Raw genomic sequence first — 22,543 nt, 5'->3', positions numbered from 1 at the left:
TGGAGAAAAGAAATAAAATTGCCACCTTAAAAGGATTTGTTTCCATTCATTTGATTGTGTTTCTGTGTACTGTCACAATTTCTAAGTGGATAATGGAATAAAAGAAAATAAATATCCTCCATTTGCAGGAAGCAGTGTATTGTAGTGGTAACAGCAAGATTATTACCAGACCAATCACTACCTACTAACTTAGCCGTAAAATTTTCCTTCTCTGTAAAATAATAGTACCTGTCCTACAGGGCTCTTGTGGTGTTGGTATCTCATAACTGTAGGTAATTCAACTAGTATGGTGTCAGAAAAATCATGGCTACTCAAATAATGATATTCACTATAGTTCTGGATATTTTTTCAGTTAAAGAAAAACATCTTCTTGCTGAAAGATTTATCATGTCAGATTGAGGGAACAAAGACGAAACTTGTTACTATTTTCTCATAAGACAAAAAGTGAGGATGTGAAATCTCACCAAAAAGATGTCTTCAAGTCTTTGGCTGTTCCCTGGAGATATGTGTAAACCCTTTTAGGATACCACACTGTTCAGAACAACACTGGTTTGAGTCAACTCCTAGGAAGTAAGTAATGGCATCGTCTGAGCTTACAGTTCCATCCTGAATTGTATTCAACGGTCAAAATGCAGATTTCAGTAGGAACATAAAGCCAACTTGCTTGGACAAAACTCTGAGCTTCTCCTTGTGTGAAGGCCACAAACAAAAGGGCTTTGGAGCTGTTCAAAATGATGGTGAAGCCCTCTTGTAACTAGTCTTTTTATCACCTCTTAGTCAGTTGAAATTCTGTCTCCCCCAATACACAATCATGAGACTTTTGGGTGATCTGAATGTTTAAAGAAAAAAAGGTCATTTATGTTTTCTCAACAGTGCAAAACTGTACTGATGATATTTATTTTAAACATCACATATTTTTCCCTTAGAGGAAAAGCCCGTTATTATTACAGCTGAAAGCAATAACTCTCAAACTGGGAAACATTTCCAAATCAAAAACTTGTGATTATCACAGTGCCTGGATGCTTGGCTGTTATTTTATTTGTTTGTTTATTTAAAGTCATCCCTTAAAGGGTCAAATATATAAAGATATTTATTTAGCTAGTCTTCAACTGGCCTTGTCTGTAAGTACTAAAATATCCAAATATTGCAAAAGATAAGAACGGATTATTTATTTGGGTAGCTTCAGGATTTTCCACTTTCGTTTACCTGAACCTTAACTAATGTGCAAACAAAAGCCTGGGGAAAAGACCCTTTGGGATTCGTTGTCTACTTATCCCCCAATTTTTATTTTGAAAAATGTCAAACTTATGGAAAAACTTGGAAGAATAGTACAACAAACACCTATATGCCAAGATTTACCAATTGTTAATGTTTACACATTCTCTCTCTCTCTTATATTTACAGATATGAATAATACACAAGTATATGTGTACATATGTGTGTATGTACGTATAGGTGTACACACATAGAAACACTCTCTTTCTCAGAATTACTTGAGAGTTAGTTGCAAATCTTGTGACTCTAAATCTCAAAAATACTTCGGCATATACCCTCTTATGAAATATCCCACATCACATCAATACAATCATCATACACAGAAAATTTAACAATGATTCATATACCCTTATCAATAGAAACTCTATATTTAAATTTTCTCCATTGGCTCAATAATGTCCTGTAAAGCTGGGAAATTTTATTTTATTTTATATTTGAATCTAGGATCTGATCAAGGATCCTTTAATCTAGAACATTCCCGCAGACTTTTCTTTTTTAACATCTTTATTGGAGTATAATTGCTTTACAATGGTGTGTTAGTTTCTGCTCTATAACAAAGTGAATCAGTTATACATATACATATATCCCCATATCTCCTTCCTGTTGCCTCTCACTCCCACCCTCCCTATCCCACCCCTCTAGGTGGTCACAGAGCACCGAGCTGATCTCCCTGTGCTATGCAGCTGCTTCCCACTAGATATGTTTTACATCTGGTAGTGTATATATGTCCATGCCACTCTCTCACTTCATCGTAGCTTCCCCTTTCCCCTCCCCGTGTCCTCAAGCCCATTTTCTATGTCTGCATCTTTATTCCTGTCCTGCCCCTAGGTTCTTCAGAACCTTTTTTTTTTTTTAGATTGCATATATATGTGTTAGCATACGGTATTTGTTTTTCTCTTTCTGACTTCCTTCACTCTGTATGACAGACTCTAGGTCCATCTACCTCACTACAAATAACTCAATTTCATTTCCTTTTATGGCTGAGTAATATTCCATTGTATATATGTGCCACATCTTCTTTATCCATTCATCTGTTGATGGACACTTAGGTTGCTTCCATGTCCTGGCTACTGTAAACAGAGCTGCAATGAACATTGTGGTACATGACTCTTTTTCAATTATGGTTTTCTTAGGGTATATGCCCAGTAGTGGGATTGCTGGATCGTACGGTAGTTCTATTTTTAGTTTTTTAAGGAACCTCCATACTGTTCTCCATAATGGCTGCATCAATATACATTCCCACCAACAGTGCAAAAGGGTTCCCTTTTCTCCACACCCTCTCCAGCATTTACTGTTTGTAGCTTTTTTTGATGATGTCCATTCTGACTGGTGTGAGGTGATACCTCATTGTAGGTTTTTTTTTTTAATTTAATTGTATTTATTTTTGGCTGCATTGGGTCTTTGCTGCTGCACACAGGCCCTCTCCAGTTACAGTGAGTGGGGGCCACTCTTTGCTGTGGCACAAAGGCTTCTCATTGCATGGCCTCCCCCACTGCGGAGCACAGGCTCTAGGTGTGCGGGCTTCAGCAGTTGTGGCTCGCGGGCTCCAGAGCACAGGCTCAGTAGCTGTGGTGCACAGGCTCAGTTGCTCCACGGCATGTGGGATCCTCCCAGACCAGGGCTTGAGCCCGTGTCCCCTGCCATCGGCAGGCAGACTCTTAACCACTGAGCCACCCAGGAAGCCCCGTTGTAGTTTTGATTTGCATTTCTCTTATGATTAGTGATGTTGAGCATCCTTTCATGTATTTGTTGGCAATCTGTGTATCTTCTTTGGAGAAATGTCTATTAGCTCTTCTGCCCATTTTTGGATTGGGTTGTTCGTTTTTTTGATATTGAGCTGCATGTGCTTGTAAATTTTGGAGATGAATCCTTTGTCAGTTGCTTCATTTGCAAATATTTTCTCCCATTCTGAGGGCTGTCTTTTCGTCTTGTTTATGGTTTCCTTTGCTGTGCAAAAGCTTTGAAGTTTCATTAGGTCCCATGTGTTTATCTTTGTTTTTATTTCCATTTCTCTAAGAGGTGGGTCAAAAAGCATCTTGCCGTGATTTATGTCATACAGTGTTCTGCGTATGTTTTCCTCTAAGAGTTTTATAGTGTCTGGCCTTACATTTAGGTCTTTAACCCATTTTGAGTTTATTTTTGTGTACGGTATTAGGGAGTGTTCTAATTTCATTCTTTTACATGTAGCTGCCCAGTTTTCCCAGCACCACTTATTGAAGAGGCTGTCTTTTCTCCATTGTATACTCTTGCCTCCTTTATCAATGATAAAGTGACCATATGTGCGTGGGTTTATCTCTGGGCTTTCTATCCTGTTCCATTGATCTATATTTCTGTTTTTGTGCCAGTATCATACTGTCTTGATTACTGTAGCTTTGTAGTATAACCCCCAGACTCTTTTGACTTACATGACATTGGCATTTTTTAGAGCCCAGATCAATTATTTTGCATAACATTCCTCCATTTGGAAATGTCTGTTTTCTCACACTTAGATTAAGGTTTCATATCCTGGACGGGTGTATATCAGAAGCGATATTGTGGAGCAATGTCTCATATCTATTTTTATGTAATTATTTGCAGTCAACTTTTCACTCACCTTTTCTCACTCATTCCAAGAGTACAATATGAAAGATGGCAAGCAAGCACTTTTAGTGTAGTTTCTTATTATGTCCTGACCACTGGTCTGCAATACCTCTGGGCATCAGAATGTCTACTTCACTAACAAATCATGATAACTTTTTTCAGTGGAGTAGGTGATGAGAGAATTTTTTTAAAAAAAAGGATGGTTTCAGTGCTCAGCACTTACGCATTTTAAATGAACATCCTTAGAACAGTCTGTAAAGGAATCTCAGTAGAATTCTACTTTTTATATCTGCTGGGTGGCTTAAAGTATACACTAGGAAACTAGACCAACAACATGGTCATCATCCCTATGAGACAGCAGAATACAAAGACCAGGTGTTGCTGGGAACTGGAAAGAAAATAGAAATGCACTGCCAAACATAGCTCTCCATACCAAGTGGCATATTCACTGAGGCCTGGCAAATGTATAGGGCCTTACATGGCAGAATATTTAAACTAAAATCAGTCCATGTCAGGAGACTCTGGACTTTTCTCTCTGTAAGTTTTTGAAGATAATAAAATTTCTTAATTTTCTGGAATAGTTTAGGTAAAGTCATATGCAAATCAAAAATGTTCCTCATTATTCTTTGCTTCCAAGATATTAATTAAATGTTATCATCCAATATGATTTTTAATATAAATGACAGCCACTAAGCAAATCTGGAAATCAGAGAAGACTGCTTTCTCTAAAATATTAAGTGAACACTAGCTGTAACTGAAAAGGTAAAATAAAAATAAAAATTCTGTTGTAAATCACTAGCATATTTCTCAATATAATCCAAAGAAAACCCCTTTCTCAGAAATGAGCAAATATAGTAGGCAGAAAATCAGTAAAGACATAGCTGAACTCAATAACACCATCACTCAACTAGATATAATTAACATCTACAGGCTACTTCATTCAACAGTAGCAGAATACACATTTTTCTCAAGCTCACAGGGAACACTCACCATGATAGACCACATTCTGGGCCATAAAACACACCCTAACAAATGTAAAAGAATAGAAATTATACAATGCCTGCTCTCAGACCACATGGGATTAAACTAGGATTCAAAAACAGAAGTTAACTGGAAAACCACAAAATACATGGAGATTAAACAGCAAACTTCTGAAAAAATACATGGGTCAAGGAAGAAATCTCAAAGTGAGTTTAAAAATATTTTGAACTACCTGAAAATGAAAACACAACATATCAAATCTGTGGAATGTAGCAAAAACAGTGTTTAGAGGGAAAATTATGGTATGGAATGCATAGATTAGAAAAGAATAAAGATCTAAAATCAACAATTTAAGTTACCACCTTAGGAAACTAGAAAAAGAAAAGCAAAGTAAATCCAAAGTAAGCAGAAGAAATATTAAGAATTAGGGTAGAAATCAATGAAACAAAAAAGAGGAAATCAATAGAGAAAATCAATGAAGCTAAAAACTGGTTCTTCAAAAAGATCAATAAAATCAATAAGGCTTGGGACTTCCCTGGTGGCTCAGTGGTTAAGAATCCGCCTGTCAATTCAGGGGACACGGGTTCGAGCCCTGGTCTGGGAAGATCCCACATGGCGCGGAACAACTAAGCCTGTGCACCACAACTACTGAGCCTGTGCTCTAGAGCTCATGAGTCGTAAATACTGAGCCTGTGTGCCACAACTACTGAAGCCCACATGCCTAGAGCCCATGCTCCACAACAAGAGAAGCCACCACAATGAGAAGCCTATGCACCACAATGAAGAGTAGCCCGTTTGCCGCAACTAGAGAAAGCCCACACACAGCAATGAAGACCCAACACAGCCAATAAATAAATAAATAAATAAATAAATAAATAAAATAAGTCTCTACCCAAGGTAACAAAAAAAAAAAAAAAAAAGAGAGAGAGAGAGAGGGAGGACATAAATTAGTAACATTGGAAATGAAAGAAGGGACCTCACTACAGATCTTATTGAAAATTAAATGAATAATAAAAGAATACTATGAACAACTCTATGCCCACAATTTGATAAAGTAGATGAAATGGACCAATTTCTTCAAAGACACAATCTGCCAAAACTCACACAAGAAGAAATAAATAATCTGAATAGGCCTATACCATAAGATGTTAAGCAAAAACCTGAACAAACTTTTTGGCCAACCCAATATAAAAGAAATTGAATCAATAATTAATAACCTTCCAAAGAAGAAAGGATTGGACCCACATGGGTTCACTGATGAATTCTACCAAATATTTAAAGAAGAAATTACATCAATTCTACAATCTCTATCAAAGGATAGAAACAAAGGGAATATTTTCTGTGAAGCCAGTATTATCCCAATACCCAAACTAAACAAAGATATTAGTAGAAAAGGAAACTACAGACGAATATCTCTCATGAACATTGATGCAAACATCCTCAACAAAATATTAGCAAATCATATCCAAAAATGCATTAAAAAGAAGTATACACCATGACAAGGTGGAATTTATCCCAGGTATGCAAGGCTGGTTCAGCATTTGAAAATCAATTGATGTAATCTATCACAGACTAAAAAAGGAAAAACAAGTCACAGCAATAGATGCAGAAAAAGTATCTGACAAAATCCAACACCCATTCATAATAAAAACTCTCAGTAAATTAAGAATAAAGCGGAGTTTTCTCAACTTGATAAAGACTATCTACAGGAAACCTATAGCTATCATCATACTTACTGGTGAGAAACTCAAAGCTTTCCCATTAAGATCAAGTACAAAGCAGGGATGTCCTTTCTCACCAGTCCTTTTCAACATCATGGTGGAAGTACTTGCTAATGCAATAACGTAAGAAAAAGAAATAAAAGGTATACAGATTGGGAAGGAAGGTTTAAAACTGTCTTTGCAGATGACATGATCCTCTACGTAGAAAATTTGAAATAATAAACAAAAAACTCCTGGAATTAATAAGTAATTATAGCAAGGTTGAAGGATACAAGGTATAACAAAGTCAATTGCTTTCTTATACACCAACAATGTTCAAAGGGAAGTTAAAATTAATAATGCAATGTTATTTACATTAGCACCCCCCCAAAATGAAATACTTAAGCCTAAGTCTACAAAATGTACAAGCTCTGTGTAAGGAAAACTACAAAACTCTGATCAACAAAATTAAAGAACTAAATAAATGGAAAGATATTCTGTATTCACAGATAGAGAAATTCAATATTGCCGAGATGTCAGTTCTTCCCAACTTGATCTGCAGATCCAATGCAATCACGATAAAAAATCCAACAAGCTATTGTATGATATCAACAAACTGATTCTAGAGTTTATATGAAAGGCAAAAGATACAGACCAGCCAACACAATACTGAAGAAGAACAAAGTTGGAACAATGATGCTACCTAACTTCAAGACTTAACATAAAGCTACAGTAATCAAGACACTGTGGTATTGTTGAAAGAATAGACAAATAGATCAATGGAACAGAATAAAGAGCCCAGGAACAGGCCCCCATAAATAGAGTCAACTGATCTTTGACAAAGGAGAAAAGGCAATACAATGGAGCAAAGATAAGTCTCCTCAACAGAAGGTGCAGGAACAACTGGACATCTACATGCAAAAAAAAAGAAATGAATCTAGATACAGACCTTACATGCCTCACAAAAATTAACTCTAAATGGATCACAGACCTAAATCTAAACACAAAAGTATAAAACTCCTAGATGGTAACACTGGAGAAAACCTAGATGACCTTGTATATCAGGGGTCCCCAACCCCCTTTTAGGAACTGGCTGCACAGCAGGAGGTGAGCAGTGGGCAAGCAAAGTTTCATCTCCCACTTCCCATCACTCGCATTACTGCCTGAACCATCCCCCCACCCCATGTTCGTGGAAAAATTGTCTTCCACGAAACCGGTCCCTGGTGCCAAAAAGATTGGGGGCCACTGTTATATATGACAGTGACTTTAAATACAACAGCAAAGACACAATCCAAGAAAGAAATAATTGATAACTAGACGTTGTTAAAATTTTAAACTTCTGCTCTGAAAAAGACATCAAGAAAATGAGAAGACAAGCCACTGACTTAGAGAAAATATTTGCAAAAGGCACATCTGACAAAGGGCTGTTATCCAAAATATACAAAGCATACTTAAAACTCAGTAATAAGAAAATAAACAACCCAATTAAAAATAGACCAAAGACCTTAACAGACACCTCACCAAAAAGATATACAGATGGTTAAAAAGTTTATGAAAAGATGCTCCCCATTATATGTCATCAGGGAAACACAAATTAAAATAAAGAGATAGCACTACGTGCCAATTAGGATGGCTAAAATCCAGTAAACTGACAACACCAAATGCTGACAAGGATGAGGAGCAACAGGAACTCTCACACACTGCTGGTGGAATGCAAAATGGTACAGCCACTTTGGAAAACAATTCGGCAGTTTCTGCAAAAACTAAACCTACTTTTTTCATATGATCCAGTAATTGTGCTCCTTGGTTATTTCCCCAAAGGAGCTGAAAACTTATGTCCACACGGATGTTTATAGCAGCTTTATCTATAATTGCCCAAACTTGGAAGCAACCAAGATGTCCTTCAATAGGTGAATGGATAAACTGTGGTACACCCAGACAATGGAATATTATTCCATGCTAAAAAGAAATGAGCTATCAAGCCATGAAAAGACATGAAGGAATCTTAAATGCATATTACTAAGTGAAAGAAGTCAATCTAACAAGTTACCTGTTATGATTCTAACTATATGACATTCTAGAAAAAGCAAAACTATAGAGACAATTAAAAAAAAAAAAGAAAACAGTGGCTTCCAGGAGTGTATGTGTGTTAGTGCATGGGTGGAGATGAATAGACAGAGCACAGAGAATTTTTAGGGCAATGAAAATACTCTGTATGATATTATAATGATGGATATATGTCATTATACATTCGTCCACCCACAGAATGCACATACCCAGAGTGAGCCCTAAAGTGAACTATGGACCTTGGGGGATTATGATGTGTCAATGTAGGTTCATCCTTGGTAAAAAAGGTACCATTTTGGTGAGTGGTGTTGATAACAGAGGAGGCTATGCATGTGTAGGGGTAGGAGGTGTATGGGAATTATCTTTCCTTTCAATTTTGTTGTGAACCTAAAAGTATTCTAAAAAATATTTTTTAAAAACCCAAAGAATCAAATTAAGTAAAAAATCTAGCAATCAATAAGCCAGATAATATTTATTTAATATTATACAAAGTATTATGAACTATAAAAAATTATAAGTTAGTTTCTGAATATGAGCATCTGTAATTTAGTAGCGTGCATGCAAAAATCATGCCAACAGTAAAGCTTCATGTGACATGAATTAACTAATCCACATATAGACCAGAAGAATGTTAGGAGAAGTTGCAGAGGAAGTAGTGATGATGCAGGCCTGACCGTGGAGGGGGTAGGATGGAGTATGAGCCGTTAAGGTTGGAGGTCAGCACGATGAACAAGGAAGAAAGGAGAAGGAAGCCAGCAGGCACGGGAGGTGGGCCAATGTCATGTAATCCTGATATAAACATGATGAAAACAGAACTGTATTTGGCAAGCCAGGTATAAGCAAGCTGTTTTAACTTGCCACATTTACACAGATGTTTGGGGTCAGGTTCACAAAGCAAAGAGAAGTACAACACAAGTCTAATAAGAATCCCCACGTGCAGCAATTTTTTTGGCTAAAAATCACACTGTCTGTACAGTACCTCCTCTGCTGAGGGAACATTTGCCTCAGGAGAGATGTCCCAGGGAGAAATTATAAACAAAAGAGCATTAGCAATCGTGACGTCTGTACACAAAAAACATGGTTTTACAGTTTAGTTTAATCCTCTGTAGACAGTGCTTGATGAAATACATTTTCATGAGATGTGCATATTCTTAGCATTAGAAATTCTAGAGGCTTTGTGAAAATACAGTATGGTCTTCTCACTTGAGCAAATCAAGCCAGAATCATTTAGCACTGCTATTTACACCTCTAGGATACAATCCTTGCAATATGCAAGTACCGAGGAATTAAAGATGACTGTAGAATGTTAATAATAAGCTGCATCTTCACTTAAAAATCTTAATGTTTCTGGTTGGAGAACCAATTTCAGACCATTGTTGAATGTTCTGTTCAGTGGGTCATGTGGCATACATAAACAGGACTGAGATTCCAGAATAAGATGAAGTATAAATTAAAACAATAAACAATTATGAGGCATTGGTTTACACCATGTATCAGCAAGCTACAGCCCATGGGCGAAATCCAGTCTATTGCCTATTTTTGTAAATAAAGTTTTATTGGAACACAGCCACAGCCATTTATTTACATCTTGTCTCTGGCTGCTTTCATGCTATATGGCAGAGCTGAGTAATTGTAACAGAGACCAGATGGCCCACAAAGCCTAAAATATTTACTATCTGGTCCTTTACAGCAAAGATTGCCAAACCCTGGTCTCTGCTTTTAATTGTCAGCGCCTTAAAATATGTGTTAGTTTTCTATTGCCACTGTAATAAATTACTGCAAAACTAAGTCACTCAAAACAACACAAATTTATTATCTTATAATTCTGGAGGACAGAAGTCCTAAAATCAAGGTGTCAGCAGGTCTGTATTCTGTCTGGAAGTTCTAAGGGAGAATTCCATTCCTAGCATCTAGAGGCCAACTGCATTCTTTGGCTTATGGCCCCATCCTCCACCTTCAAAGCCAGCATTTCAGTCTCTCTCTGCTTCTGTTGTCATGAAGCCTTCTTTTCTTCTCTGCTTTTGCCATTACATCTTCTTCTTAGAGACTGACTGTCTTGCTTCTGTCTTATAAAGATCCTTGTTATTACACTGGATCCAGCCAGACTAATCCAGAATAATCTCCCCATCTTAAGATCCTGAACTTAATCATACCCGCAAAGTCCCTTTTGCCGCGTAACTTAGCATATCATAGGTTCCAGGAATTATGACGGGGCCATCTTCCAGAGGACATTATTTGGCATACCACAATATGTAAAATAATTTATTTTCCAAAGAGAGTGTAGGTGCTTGAAAAGAGACCCAAAGGTGGCTACATGCAATTTAATATAGACTTTTTTTAAAGATTTTTTTGATGTGGACCATTTTTAGTCTTTTATTGAATTTGTTACAATATTGCTTTTGTTTTATGTTTTTGGTTGCAAGGCATGTGGGATCCTAGCTCCCCCACCAGGGATCAAACCCGCACCCTCTGCCTTGGAAGGCAAAGTCTCAACCACTGCACCGACAGGGAAGTCCCTAACACAGACTTCTTAACATCCACCCAACTTCCTCCACATTTCTTAATTCTTCTTTCTCAAACCCTTCCCTCTGAATCTTGACCTCATTTCATCACTGTGTATTGCTATCTCAGAAAACAACTGAGGAAAGACATGTTCTTACATCTGAAACCTCGCATTCTTTGATTCAGAACAACAAAAGCTTTATTAAAATTTAAATGTACAATCTTCTCACAAGTTTTATCAACCAAAAAATCACGCTACCGGTATGTTTATCATCCTAATTTAGAGGAGACAAAAGCTTCATTCACATATACCTAAAAGACAGGATAGGAAATAATGAATGCCCGCAAAAAGGTAGGGGTAATCTTGCATGCATGCTTTGAAGATGGAGATGTTGGACTTAGGAAGGAAGATGGCAGGAAAGTCTTTATGTAATGGTTTCACTAGAGAAGGGTTGAAAGAAAAGCATAAGACGAGACATGTGTGGGGATGCACCAAAGGGTACCTATGGGGAGAAGCAAATCCTACAAGTTAGATAGGTCACAGGTTATGTGATAGTGGACGGCAAACAGAATGTGGAAAACCTCAAATTCTAGACTAGAGAATTCAGACAACTTATAGATGCTGAAGGTTTCTGGTCTGAGTAGATGCTGGACCAGAGCTGTATTGATGGGATATTAGTCTGGTCAAATTTTAGAGGAAAAAGGGAGGTGAGATGACATAAAAGGGAATAGTTTTCCTTCCACCCCAAATGAGGAGAGAATGTCATGTGACAACGGGGGTAGGGATTGAAGTGCTGCAGCTGAAGTTGACACCTGAGGCTGCCAGAAGCTGGCAGAGGCAAGTCAAGATTCTCCTCTACAGATTTTAGAGGAAGCATGGCTCTGCAGACACCTTGATTTCAGATTTCTATCCTCCAGAGCTGTGAGACAATAAATGTCTGTGCTTTAAGCAACCTAGTTCGTGATGCTTTGTTACAGCAGCCCAAAGAAACTAATACAACACCTCATGCTCAAAATAACAATAATCATTCAATAAATATTTATTGGCCACCTACTGTGTGTCAGGCACCATTCTAGGTGCTAAAGATACGGCAAACAAAACTGGAAAAAAAAAAAAAACAACTAGCTTAGCTCCTACTGGGGAAAAGACAGATAACACACAAACTATTAGGGTTTCATATGGTGGTATCTATATGGAAAAAAGTTAAAGCAAGCAAGAGAGTGTGTGTGGTGCTCACTTTGGCAGCACATATACTAAAATGGGAACACAGAAAATTAGCATGGCCTCTGTGCAAGGATGATGCGCAAATTCAGGAAGCGTTCCGTATTTTTTATAGTATATTAACCCATATATATGGAATCTAGAAAAATGGTATAGGTGATCTTATTTGCAAAGCAGAAACAGAGACACAGACATAGGGAAGAAACGTATGGATACCGAGGGGGAAAGGGGTGGTGGTGGGATGAATTGGGAGATTGGGATTGGCATATATACACTACTATGTATAAAACAGGTAACTAATGAGAACCTACTATATAGCACAGGGAACTCAACTTGGTGCTCCGTGGTGACCTAAATGGGAAGGAAATCCAAAAAAAGAGGGAACATATGTATACGAATGGCTGATTCACTTTGCTGTACAGCAGAAACTGACACAGCAGTGTAAAGCAACTATACTCCAATTAAAAAAAAAAAGTGTGTGTGTGGGCACGTGCGCAAATGGGTGCATATGAGAGCCCAATTTAAGATAACGGGGTCTAAAAAGTCCTCACTGTGAATGAACACCTGAGTATGTGAGGGGTGAATAGTCATCAGGGTATAGAGGATTGCTGGCAGAGGGGTCAGCAAGTGCAAAGGCCCTGAGGTCGCAACATTCCTGGTGTAGTCCAGGAAAAGCAAGGGGGTGAGAGCATGGATGGAGCAGAACGTGCAAGAGGAAAACTGGTAAAAGTTGAGAGCAGAGAGTCAAAGAAGGTGTGGGTGGCTGGACTGTGTGTAGACCCTTGTCTATACTGCAAGAACACTGGCTCTACTCTGAGTGGGTCCAGGAGCTTCGAAGGGCTTTCGACAGAGGACTGACATGATCCAACTCACTCTTTAACTGGATCACCTTGATTGTTTTGTTGAGTGTAGGTTAAACAGGGCCACAGTGGAAGCACAGAGATACCACTTGGGAGATTACAGCAATAATCGGGATGAGAGATGATGGTGGCTTAGAGCAGGGTGGCAGCAATGGACATGATAAGAAATGCCCTGACTCTGTATATTTTGAAGGTAGACGCGAGAATGTTTGCATCTTTAATGATGTCTTTGGGACCACGATGTAATGTCTTAACTTCCCAACTAGATTGTTAAGTTCATTGTGGGCAGGACCCAGGTCTTATGTGTCTCCAGGGACTTCTCCAGTCTTGGCCCTGGCATCTTACAGACAGCAGGTGCTGCATTTAACACACATTCTTGATCTTTCAATAAGAAGGAACTAACTTCTTACTTCCAGAGACCCACCAATGTCATGTGAGTATGATTCCAGAACACTTGCCATTTGAGTCAATGACCAACTATGTGAGAAAATGTTTCCTGGGACAACTCCAACCTTTGTCCTTTGCCAACAACCCTCCAACACATAACTTTACTGCTGTAAATTCAGCTATATTCAAATATTCCAATAGTGTGTTATTAAGCCTTGGGCATTTTTAAATTCCATAAATTTTACTTAAAGTGCTCTTCTGGTCTGAAAACAAAGAAAACCCGAAAGAAAAAGATATATGTTGGAGGATTCATGTGAATAGAACTGAGAATAAAAGCACATTTGATTATTGGCACAAGTTTCTTGAAGCGAAAGAGTAAAAAAAAGGACTATTTCCTTCTGAAGATATTGTCTCAGAGATTTATACAAGTGTTCAGGGGATCTGAAAACTGGTGGTTCATTCCCTAAAGCAAAAATTAACTGGTAAAGAGAACTCTTCAGCATCGAGATGTCAGGCAATGTGATATTTGGCATCAGAAGCTAAGTGTGGCACTCCCGTTCAGCTCCTTGCAGAGAGCGGTTGTAATTTCTAGCTACAGTAACTGAAAGTTTATTTGGATTGCTAATTTTTCAGGTAAAGGAATGCTGGGGTTGATTAGTAGTGAAAATTAGGTAAGGGCACCCTTCCGCACCTGCTAAGACACGTGACAGAGAGTGGACCCAGTACTCCGGTGGGATTCAGCACATCTGGTTTTCATTTGGAAACAAACCTACTTGTTTTACAGGTTCGTGCCTCTGTCCATTAGCTGAGAAATGGGAACCAGGTGATAGGCTGAACTCTTCCCCATCTCTAGAGATGGGGCCACTTGTATAAGCACCTCGGTGAGCAGACGACACTGGGAAAGGATGGGTATAGCTCTGTGATTCGTCTTCAGATGTCAAACTGGTGTTCTGATTCGAAACCAGGGCAGACAGGTATCATTCCTAATCAGACACCTACCCAGCCCCTGGGCATGAAGAGATTTAGAATGGAGAGCGAAACTGCAAGTAGAAAAGCATTTTAGGTCTTTCGGGAAATACATATCCAAAGCTTGGCAGAGAAATAAAAATAGTTGTCGGCCAGTTTAGGAAGACAGCAAGATACAGCAGAAAAACAAAAAGAGAGGAGGTGTTGATACAGAGGTGGGACAGGAAATAAAGGTAAAGGGAGAGAGCTGAAAGAAGAGGAAAGACACAGGGTGGAGAGAGGGAAGGCTGGAGACACGTAGAGAAGAATTTCCTGACACCACTCCTGGCTACTTACACAATCCCACAGTGGCTAAAGCAAGCTCTCCCATGAAGACGGAAGGGCATGTAGGTGCTTCAAGAAACCCTGAAGTGATTTTGGGCACAGGAACTCGCCTGACTCATCCAGCTCAGATGCAAAAACATCCCTGTGGTCTGTAATTTACACTTTTGTCCTCTGTAGAACTTTCCAAGTAGGTGCTCAACAATTATTTGTTGAAGGTGATTGAACAGTAAATATTCCAACACAGTACTTCAAGAGCAAGACAGACCCCTGGTTTCTCCTTTGGAAATTCTGTACTGGCGGGAAAAGTAGTATAGCCCTTTGAGGAAGGGCAACACACTGAGGTGAAAATAGCATGAGAAGAAGTCAATATCCAATGGTGGGAATGGTCAGGAAAAATATTTGGGCTAAGAAAGGCTGCATGATCACAGCACTGGATGGTGGATAGGTTGACATATTCTACACCCCTTCCACAAACACACTTTGTATGGTTTATAGACGGATCTAGCAAAAAAAAATAAAACCCATTTCTGTAACTGGTTTCTGTCTAACCTTCTGACTCCTACTGCATTATATTCCCGGGGAAAATTTCCTAACAGATCCAACCAGTAGATTTTAACGTTGAAGGTTCTAGAAAGTCACAGGTCAACCCTTCCTTCTCACATCTGCTTAGTCCTTCTTTGTGACAACATTCTTGGAACTCCGTTGTCACACGGCAGCCTTCTGGGGCTCTGGGGCTCTTCTGATTCCAAAGTGTTTGGGGAATCACAAAGAGCGTTCCTAATTCCTCATGAAGTTCCTGGCTTCAACCTGGCAAATGCAAAGAGCTGGTCAACCTTCTTTTACCTTGGATCCCTTTGTACAGAAATAGAGCCAAATGACAACATCCCTGCACAGAGTACGTGTCACGAACAAGCATGTAGTGTGTTCATCCCGAGTACATACAGTTTAAAAACATTAGATTTTTATTCTTTAGATTTTTTTTCAAACTGTATAGATTCTTTACTAAAAATGAAAGCTACTTACAGTGAGATATGTGCACAGAGAAACGTTGTTATCCAGGTAGCCTAGAAAGACTATCGTGGTATTACTTTTTTTTAACCTAGCAAAATGTTAACAGATGAAATCCCTGTCCCCATGCTAAATGGATACCTTAAAGTGGAATTCACTCTGAAATTTTACGTGTAGTAAAGAATATTGAAAATACTTGTACAATTTGCATACACTGGTCTTTTCTGGATCTGAGAGTATGGAAAATATTTGAATAAGATGATTAGCTGATTTTACTTTCAGGAATGAACACCAGAAGATCTGTAATCTATAATTCAACATGCCTCCAGGAGATGCAAATTATTACTATAAAGTGAGTTCTTCTTTAAAAAACTGCTCATCAACTTTGTATAGTGACACATGGTAACTAGACTTATCACAGGGATCATTTGTAATGTACAGAAGTATTGAATCACTATGTTGTACACCTGGAACTAACATAGTGTTGTAGGTCAATTATACTTCTAGTTAAAACAACTGCTCATCAGATTGGCATGGTCATTTGGGGGAAAAGTTACAATCTTGGAACCTCTGACATCAAGGCCCAGTAAAGGGGGGATGCAGATAAATGGGCAACAGAGATATAGGATTGAGGGTGTAAACAGTTAAAGTGAGGGGTGGCATAAGGTATCGCAGAGTGATACTTCTCAAAACCTTTGGATATATTTACAGAACAAATTTCATTTAATCAGTCACTATTAAGAACTTAAAATATATCAAATACTGTACTACTATGGATATTCATGGTGTTGAGAGGGAATTCAAATGGTAATAGTGAAGCCGGATCCGGTCTCTGTACCCCAACACCGAATTAATTCTTGGAGACAGAGTTTTGGGTGAAGGAGAAGCAAAGGGGGCCACAGCGGGCGAATGCCCTCAAGACTGTGTGTCCCAACTTGGAGGGGGTAGTGAGGAGTTTTATAGTAAAACTATAAAGGAGGGCGTGATCTATAAACTATAAACTAAAAAACTATCAAAGAGGGCGTGATCAGCTCATGGACAATCTTCTGATTGGTTGGTGGGGAGGTAAGTGGGAGTCGGCATCATCAACCTTCTGGTTCCAACCCCTCTGGGGTGTACCTGCTTGTGGGCACCATACCTTTTCAACTTCTCCCACCTGGCAGGGGTTTCAGTATCTGCAAAACAGCTCAAAGATACGTATATCCCTTGTTGGGGAACCAGGACCCTGGCCCAAGGCTGTACTACTGTTTCTTTTGACTGTTCCTCCCTCGTCTCCTGCATCCCCTCCATTCCCTAATTAGCAACTGTCTGAACCTGCCCATAGGAACTCAGGGAAGGTCACGGAGGCTGAATTAAGCCTATTTCCTATAATCAAGAAATGGGGGACACAAAGGTTTTTGTGCCCAGGAGCCCTACAGGGTCCTGCTCGGTAGTAATAGGAATCCTGGTCATCTAGCATCTTATCTTCCTAGTAAAAAAAAATGTTTCTATCTCATGACATTACTTGAAAATTTGAGGGAGATGTCTCATGAAAACAAATTCTATTGCCTGATTCACGTGGAAGTTGGAACCTGATCTACAAATGCCCTATAACCAATAATCGCCCCCCATTCCTTTCTTCTTCCTCCTCCTTCTTGTAGGAATGCAGACTCATTTTTACTGATGTACTGATAGATATATAATAATATTGGAAAGGAAGGCACACCTTCAGAGATTTGTAGGACTTAGAATATGGTACGTAGCAGACAGTGAGAGTCTAAAGGTTGAAAAGCAGCTGATGAGAGCGACCAGGTTAGGAGACGGAAAGGAGGGTGGGCTGCAGCAGAAAGGTGGGAGATGGCAGGGTAAACTAGGGCAGGTGAGAGAGATAACTAAAGAATTGAGTCAAGGTCAGGAAGAGTGAATGCATGTGGACAGGGGTCCTAGGGCAAGTAGAGAAAGTATAAGCCCAGGTGAAGAGTGAAAGACTGGGTAAAGTAACGGGGCATGAGAAAAGCGCTTTCCTGGGTTCACTGCCCCAGGTAGATGTTCTGTAAACTGAAGGTTTGAAATTTAATATGCCCAGCTGGTCCTCCATCGCTGTGCCCTCAACATGTCGGAGATTCCCACGTCTATATCAGCAGCTCAGAGGCCTCCTCTGAGATCCTCATTCACAATCTAGTTCCATGCTCTGCCCTGACATCTCTGAGTTTATCTGGCAGACGTCTCCAGCTTAACTTGTCCACCACTGAATCCATGCTTCCCCACCCCAGATCTGTCTCCTTGCGCCAGTATTTTCCACCTCAGTAAAGAGCACTATTATCTCCCATGAATTCAACCAGGAGCCCGGGAGAATTCCTCCTTCCTTACTTCTCCCTTAACCCTCTTCTGCTTTCTTCCAACAGTAAATTCTTTAATCCTACCTCAAACCTTTCCGTACCTCGTGTTCATCACTGCTGCTACCGGATGAATGGAATACTGTCTGTCATATCAGTAAACAAAAAATGTCACAGTCAACACAGCACAGCCACTGCCAACAGTGAGCTGGTGAGCTCTGTGGGGACTCAGGAAAGAAAAGAACACCTGCCATCTAGCAGCCACCAGACTGCAGCCACTCCCCACAGAGAGCCCTGAGGAAACGCAGGATGTGAAAACAGAACACTGGCCCCAGAGAGCTAAGGTGCATATCAAAGGAACAATTTCAGGGAGCCCAGACTCTTGCATCTTGCCCTACAGAGAAAAGTGCCAAGTTCCTTAACTTGAGATACCTAGTTTTCCTTAATTAACAATAATCCTTTGATGTTCAGACTAACTGTCCTTTGCTGCAAAACTATATATCCTGGCTCTCCCCCTCACCTCCTTGGAGCAGTTCTCCCAGGGTTACCTGAGATGCTGCCTCCCTGGCTTGAAGTCCTAAAAATTCTCACCAAATAAAACATAACTCTCAACTTTTAGGTTGTGCATATACTGTTTAGTCAACATACCTTAATCAAGTTCACCGTCATTCCTTGGATGAACTATTAAACACCCACTTCCAATCTTCTGCACCAGAATCCATTCTCCACTTTTGAGCAAGTGTGAATGTCTTAAAATGTCATTGTATCATGTTCATCGTGGTACATTCATTTACCATGTCCTCCTGTTCAAAATCATTCAGTACCTGCCTCTTTCTTTATTCCCATAGAGAACAGCTCTCTTGGTGACTGAATTCCATGCTGCCTCAGTGCCTTTGCGCACATACTTCTGCCTGGGATGTTTTCACAGAACTGACTCCTTCTCACCCTTTAAGTTCAGCTTAAAGGTTCCATTCTTATAGTTTATCCTTTCTGGAGTAGCTATTCTCTGTTATTCTCTATCACAACGTCCCATTTTTCCCTTCAAAAATTAACATTTTATTTATTACTTTTTTCCCCATTAGATTATGAGTTCAATTTGGGCAAGACCTACAACTCTTTTCTTCACTATTGACTCACCAGCACCGTATATACTGCCTGGAACATAGAGGCACTCAAAGATTTATTCAGTACATAAAGAAATAAAAATAATCCAACAATGTCAAAGTCTTTTTGGGGTAATGCATGTTATATATTATTTTCCGACTTTGAATCTCTAGAACAATTTTTATGTTACCATTTGGACAATTAAAATATGAGTGTCCAGTGATTATTTACCATTGTGGTACCTAATTAGTACCTGCTCTTTAATATTTTGCCAAGCTGCCTCCCAAACAAGACTTGAATGACAAGGACCAAATCCCTAAGCATTCATTCACTCAACAAATGAGACACAGACACCGTTCTAGGGGCTGTAGCTACAGAGCTGTACAAAACAGGCATGGTTCTCACCCTCCAGTGGACATGGGCTATCCTCATATTCGTTAATTTAATCTATTAAATTAAATTAAATCGATTAAATTCGTTAATTTAATCTATTAAACAGAGCATCAAGCTCTGTTGACGACAAAAGGTAGATAACAATAAACAAACAGGAATTCCTGCCCTCCTGAGTTCACATTCTTGTGTACATGAGCTTAAATGTGTACATTACAGTACTTAGCCTCTAACGCTGAGTTCACATTCTTGTGTACATGAGCTTAAATGTGTACATTACAGTACTTAGCCTCTAACGCTGAGATTGTTAATATGTATTTAAGGATTTCATGTCAAAACATGTTAAGTTGAGAAGGAGTTAGATAATTACGTGTTTACGAAAATTCAATGCACTTCTTCAATCACAGAGAAGGCAGCCAAATAAATAAATAAATAATTAATTAATTAATTAATTAAAAGAAAATACAAAATCAGAGGTGGGGCAGCCCTGAAGCTCTGATTACCATGATTCTTTTTAACCCATTTAAACCAGGTAAAAATTGCCCACATCATTTTTTTTTTTAACCCAATCCACCCTACCAATCTGAATGAACTGTCTATGCATAGAAATCTGCCTTAAGAGAGAGAGAAAGAATGTCCGGGGCTGAGAAACTAGGTAAGACAAAGGAGACGGACTAAACCCAAGCCTGCCCTTCAAGAGCTCTGGTAACGGACACCACATTTCAGACATGTGATTTCATTCACAAAGCATTTTAAGTAGTTTAACATGGTGCACTGTCAGATGACAAAGAGCATTCTGGATTTAAAAAATAAATAAAAACATGCAGTGTAGTCTCCAGCAGAATTTAACTCCAACGTAAGGGATGAAACAGAAGAAATGCTGTTATGTCTTGACTTGGACATGACTGATGGAGATGGAAAACTGTCAGAGGATTTGAATCTAATTCTTGGATTTGATATCACCACAAGGAGTTCTGCATTATAGCTGTTTTCTGTAATTGTCTTTCAGAATCCCTATGTTGAATGCAAAGATTCTTCCTGAATAATCTCAGAAGAAAACTTTTTTACCTCAAAGAATTGTCTTACATTCAAAGGTCAAAATAAATGTTACTGTTTTATAGTTTCTGTAACTAACATACAGAGAAAGAAAGAAAGAAAGAAAGAGAGAGAGAGAGAGAGAGAGAAAGGAAGGAAGAAAGAAAGAAAGAAGGAAGGGAGGAAGGAAAAAAGAGTTCTGCCATTGAATTACAGAACTTAGAATCTTTGTTGTTTTTATTTTTAAAGAGATGTGCAACTTATTTATTTATTTTTTAAAAATTTATTTATTTTAAAATTTTCGGCCATACCCCAAGGCACGTGGGCTCTTAGTTCCCCAACCAGGGATCCAACCCGCGACCCCTGCTTTGAAAGGTGGAGTCTTTTTTTTTTTTTTTTTTTTTTGCGGCACGCGGGCCTCTCACTGTTGTGGCCTCTCCCGTTGCGGAGCACAGGCTCCAGATGCGCAGGCTCAGCGGCCATGGCTCACGGGCCCAGCCGCTCCGCGGCATGTGGGATCCTCCCGGACCGGGGTACGAACCCGAGTCCCCTGCATCGGCAGGTGGACTCTCAACCACTGCGCCACCAGGGAAGCCCTGAAAGGTGGAGTCTTAACCACTGCACCACCGGAGAAGTCCCAGAACTTGGAGTCTTTTCATATCAAAGTTAGAGAAGTCATCATGCCAATTCCTCATTTTATAAATAAGGGAACTGAGATCCCGAGAGACTGAAGGATTTCCCTAAGTCACCAAGTTCATGAACAGCACAAGCAAGATTTAAGTCGGATGACCTGAAGGGTAAACTCTTCACCCTTCCAGAAAGAGCGGCTATCTTCCTCCTCTTCCTCCTCTAGGTTAACCCTTCTCAGTGGACTCCCAGCACATTTTGCCCCTCCACCCTGAAGCAGCAGGAGCAGCAGAAAGAGCAGGAACCCAGGCCACCGAAGGACGAAGAACACAGAGGAGTCAAGTGGCACTGAGATGCCAGCCTACTCCTCAGGGCTGACACTTAGGACCTGCCACGGCCTGAGTGTGACCTTGTTTATCTGCTCTGCTCAATATTAGCTGGTTGTATCCTTGTGTTCTGGGGGAAAATATAATTGCATTTGTTCCTGTGTATCTTTAGTCTATGAATGCTATATACTTTTTGAGTTACAGTGAGGTCACTGACACTTAGGAGACTGAAATGCACATTAAATTTTATTATTTAAAAAATTATATTATTGGGACTTCCCTGGTGGCACAGTGGTTAAGAATCTGCCTGCCAACGCAGGGGACACAGGTTCGACCCCTGGTCCAGGAAGATCCCACATGCCGCAGAGCAACTAAGCCCGTGCGCCACAACTACTGAGCCTGCGCTCTAGAGCCCATGCTCCACAACAAAGAGAAGCCACCGCAAAGAGAAGCCTGCGTACCACAACAAAGAGTAGCCCCCCGCTCGCTGCAACTAGAGAAAAGCCCACATGCAGCAGTGAAGACCCAACATAGCCAAAAATAAATAAATAAAAGAAATAAATTTTTTTAAAGAAATAAAATATTATATTATTAAAAATAAAATTCCAACACTCCACTTTTGAATCAAATGGGTCACATCCTTCAAAATCAGCACCTATTTTTATCATCTAGTTTCTGGCCTCAGCACTCTACCAAAACTTTTTTGACCTTATGAAATCCATAAGACACACGATCTATTGAAGAAGCATTATAACTGCTATGAAAAGTTAGAAGTTATTTTAGGAAGACTGTGCCTAAAATTGACCAGTTAACATGTGTGGCTGTGCAAGGTGTATCACATTCGCCCATGAACCCTGGCTTTTCGTTTAGACCA

At 39.5% G+C, this 22,543-nt stretch overlaps 1 protein-coding gene and 1 non-coding gene across 6 annotated transcripts in view; one reads left to right on the top strand and one right to left on the bottom strand.

Moving 5' to 3' along the window:
- Window positions 1-22,543, bottom strand: part of FBXL7 (F-box and leucine rich repeat protein 7) — a 419,768-nt gene that overhangs the window by 183,835 nt on the left and 213,390 nt on the right. The gene's annotated exons all lie outside the window — the stretch shown is intronic.
- Window positions 12,336-12,437, top strand: LOC137222837 (U6 spliceosomal RNA). Its single transcript, XR_010942626.1, has one exon. It is a non-coding gene; the product is annotated as a U6 spliceosomal RNA (small nuclear RNA).

This window comes from Pseudorca crassidens, chromosome 3, assembly GCF_039906515.1.
Source record: "Pseudorca crassidens isolate mPseCra1 chromosome 3, mPseCra1.hap1, whole genome shotgun sequence".
NCBI lineage: Eukaryota > Metazoa > Chordata > Mammalia > Artiodactyla > Delphinidae > Pseudorca > Pseudorca crassidens.
The sequence above is the reverse complement of the archived record's forward strand: the minus strand, read 5'-3'. Positions and strand labels throughout refer to the sequence as shown.